Below are 4,323 nucleotides of genomic sequence, written 5' to 3'. Positions count from 1 at the left end.
CCCATAGGTTTTCAAATCCCCAAATTAAAAATCCAATCCCAGAAGAGTCTGAAAGCTAAGGAGGACCAACACCAGAAGAAGTCCAGAGAAGGAACAGGATAAAACAGGTTCAGCTTCACCGGGTCTCACAGTCACCATGCTTCCTTCCAGGCGCCTCTGCTTCTGCTGTCACCCAGGTAGGAACGGATCCTACAGTAGGGAATAGGATCTTTGATCCTAACGACCTCTCCCTCGGAAACTGAGACCCACATCAGTCGCAGCAGCAATAACTACATTTTTATGGTACATCCTTTAAATTATGGTAACATCCTTTAAATTTTCAGAAGGGCCAAAAGCTCTAGTGTCCAGGAAGAGTGGCAGCTGTATGAAGAACTGGTGTCAAGCACGGAGGAGCTGAGGGATGGCATGATGACGAAGCCTAGGGCATGAGTTTTCCCAGCCGGCCTGTGGTCGGCCCTACTCCTTTGTCCCCGTGCTACATGGCTGGCATCACCCCAAATGGAGGCTGCTCTGAAATCTGAAGCCCAGAGCGCAGCTGACAGGGAGCAGGCTGCAGCTGGCCCGACGCACACATGCGGCGCGAATAGGTGGTCTTTGAGGTGTGGTCTTTTGCTGCTACCGTGTAACCTACCCTTTTCTGTTTTATGCACATATCTTGCTCTATATTGGTTTTATAAATGTACCCCATATCTCATTTGATTTGTACCCCAGCTCCTAGCACAGTATCAATCACATAATAAGCACTTAAGTGATAATAAATAAATAAAACCATTCTGAATTTCATCTGTTCACTAACAGAGCTGGAGCAGATAGTCTACAAGATATCTTCAGATACGATTTCTGTACTTTCAGAAATAAAGATTCTGTGTTTGCTTCTGAAACACCCACACACCAAAGCTTCATTTCAACCTGAATTTTCTCTTCTAGTGAGAAGCTTTTGTACATGGCTGTATTTGCTTACAGTATTGTAAGAACTGCCTAAGATGTTAAAATCCTAGTGCAGTCAGCCCATATGGGCAAGAAGTTCAATGCCTTAACTATCTCTGGGTGGTATCTCCCACCTCCGCTCACCACTGTTGCTGACTTGGGCAAGTACACCTGCTGTTCGAAGACCTTCTGAAATTACCTCTAGGAATCAAGTGCTTTGAGAATGAGGCTTATAATTAAACAGCAAATGAAATTTCCTATAGTTTTATGCACAGGTCTTATCTAATGCCTAAGCAGATGAATTGTGTGGTTTAAAAGTCCAAATAAAATCAGGTGTTTATACAAGTGAAGTCTCTGCTCAGCAACCTTGCTTTATTTTGGACCCAACCTAATTTCCAGTGCTATTGTCAGAACACCTGCCCAAAGCTAATGTGATCATTAATCAAGATATGTTAACCTGTGGATTAAGAAACACCTAGTAAATTGGTTGTGGTGCTGCACACCTGTAATCCCCACATTCTGGAAGGCTGAAGGAGGGTCACAAGTCTGAGCCTAGCCTGGGCAACTTAGTGACTTAGCAAGAGTCCATCTCAATATAAAAAATAAAAAGGCCTGGGAATATAGTTCAGGGTGAAGGCCCTGAGTTCAATTCCCAGTACCACCAAGAAAGGGAGGGAGGGGGGAGGGAGGAAGGAGGAAAGAACGAGAAAGAAAGGAAGGAAGGAAGGAAGGAAGGAAGGAAGGAAGGAAGGAAAGAAGGAAGGAAAGAAGGAAGGAAGGGAGGGAGGGAGGAAGGAGGAAAGAAAAAGAAAGGAAGGAAGGAAGGAAGGAAGAAGGAAAGAAAGAAAGAAAGAAAGAAAGAAAGAAAGAAAGAAAGAAAGAAAGAAAGAAAGAGAAAGGAAAGGAAAGGAAAAGAAGAAATGCCCAGTGTACTAGTCACACACAGTTCCGGGTGCATCTGTAGGTTGTTTCCAGAGTTGATTAGCACGTAGGCCAGCAAACTGGGGTCGGGGGAGGCCCACTATGGGGTCATGCGTGGCACCAACCAATAACCTGGCTGAAATAAAGGGAAAGAAGGACATCGGTGTGCATTTCTAAGCATTGCCATCTGCTTGAGCAGGTGCATTTTTTGCTGCTGTCATTTTTGCACATCACTTTCCCCGGTTTCCTCGGCCTCTCGGTGCAGACTCCTAGCAGCAGCTCTCCAGTGAGTTTCCCTCACTCCAGCCCTGGGCTGGTGCCGCACCCTTGATCCCGCTTGTTCTGCAGCTCCCGTCCTCTTGGGCTGAGCAGCCCCTGGACCCTGTGTCTCTCTGTCATGCAGGCGGCATGTGGACTCTCCCTCCTCTGGCCCTGGAGGCCTTCCTTGCATAATCATGCATCTATTTCTACTGACTCTGTTCCGCTAGAGAACCCTGACCAGTACAACTGACATAAGCTCAACTCCACCGAAGTAACTGCCAGAGAAACATAGACTATTAGAGTTGAGATGGACCTAAGCTAACTCCTTATCAAAAATCTTGGCTCCATGCGGAGTTAAAATCCAGAAAAGTAAAGTAACTGTCCCATGCTCACACTAAGGGGGTAATCAAGGGGCTTCAAAGACAAAAGCTACGATTTGAGTGACTCATCTCATGTAGGTTTTTAGGGAGAGAAAAAAGTACAGAACAAGTCCAAATATCCTCAGCTGTCAAAGGAGAAGAAAAATGAGACAGAAAGTCTGGAAAAAACATGAGTTAAATTTCTGTCATTTTGAGTGTACAGGGTCTGTTTGCTATCCAGACAGCAATGTCAGGTAGACAGGTGAATATTACAGATCTAAAACGGAGAGAAGAGGACAAGCTACAGGGCCGTGAGAGTCATTAGCCTATCCAGGCTGCCTGAAACTACTACACTACGAGAAAGATGAGAAAGGAAACCAGGAAAGGAGAGTAACTAGAACAGAACTAGCCAAACATCAAGAGATTTGATAAAAATAAAAATAACAAGGAGTTTACTAAGTACCTTCAAGTAAGTGACAAGATGGGGGAGAAATCCGGACAGAATGCTATCAGTGAAGGCGGGGGCGGAGGGGGTTCAGAAGTGGAAAGACGTTCCCTAGTTGGGGTGCACACAAACCAGTTGCTTCTCCAGTGTTCGTGCTCCCCTTTTTCTCACTAACAAAGTCTGACTTTCTTTTAGAGCAGCAGTGAATCTGGGAAACAAATAAAGACTTGAAATCCCAGGCTCCCTCCTCTCCAAGAGCTTACCCTCCTGCCCTTACAAGCGGATGCCTGTCTATTTGGTGGGGCTCTTGGAATGCAAGTGTTTCCCCGATACAAGTGGCAAACACCTGGCACCTTCCTTTTTCCCTTCCTCCCATCCTTCCTTCCTTCCTTCCTTCCTTCCTTCCTTCCTTCCTTCCTTTCTTCTTCCCTTCCTTCCTTCCTTTCTCCCTTCCTCTCTCCCTCCTTCCTTCCTTCCCTCCCTCCCTTCCTCCCTCCTTCTTTCCTTCCTTCCCTCCTTCCTTCTTGAATGACTCTTGGCCCAAAAGTGTAGGAGCTATCTCACAAGCATGAGTGCAAAAGACACACAAAATAGACGATGCAGTGAAAAATGAGACGGTTCCGAGAAAAACGGTCCGTGAATTAACCTAGCTCCTGAAAGAGCGAGCAAGTTGAGAAAGTCAACCTCCTACCCACCCAGCCCTGGCTGGCTTCACTTGGCCCAACCCTTAACATCCTTCAGATGCACTCGCTTCTAACCACGCCGCTGGCCTGCTGCTCAGCGGCCCAGGCTGTGTCTTACCAGCGCCTTCCTAACGAGTCTGCTTGCGGACTGAACCGCTCGGGCTGGTCCGCTACTCTACCGTCACTGTCAAACACTGAATGCTTTTGATTGCGCTTAAAACGCTTCCTTGTTCCTTCTCCCTAAAGGACGAAGTCCAACGCCCCACAGACCGTCCTCCAGGACTGGCTCCCGCCTCGCATGGTGGAGGCACACTACGAAAAGCATGTGAACAGGGCCCGCGGGGAGCAGCCCTGCGCTGGGAACTTCCCACTCCGTGCCCCCTGACGGGGCTCGCTCATATTCTGGGCGTCCGCGTTCCCGTTTGACAGCGGGGACGGCCGACTCTCCGGAGATGGATGGACTCGCCCAGGGACGCGCCGCTCGTTTATGCGGAGCAGACCTGGTTGTCGAAATTCTTCTCCAGGTAGCACCCTGGACACCGGAGAACGCGCTTGCCAGCACCCGCTCCCCAGCACCCTCCGCGGGCAGCCCTGTTACACCACAGCCGAGCTCCTTCCCGTCCCGGGCCAAGAGCCCTCGTCCCTCGGTGGGGAGCGAGCGAGCGCCGCGCTGGGACCGCGCGCCCCTCGGTGCCCGCCAGGGCGGGCTGAGCCCGGGGGCGCGCTC

The sequence above is a fragment of the Chinchilla lanigera genome, unplaced genomic scaffold, assembly GCF_000276665.1.
Source record: "Chinchilla lanigera isolate Chin_1 unplaced genomic scaffold, ChiLan1.0 scaffold00071, whole genome shotgun sequence".
Classification (NCBI taxonomy): domain Eukaryota; kingdom Metazoa; phylum Chordata; class Mammalia; order Rodentia; family Chinchillidae; genus Chinchilla; species Chinchilla lanigera.
Note: the sequence above shows the minus strand (reverse complement) of the source record.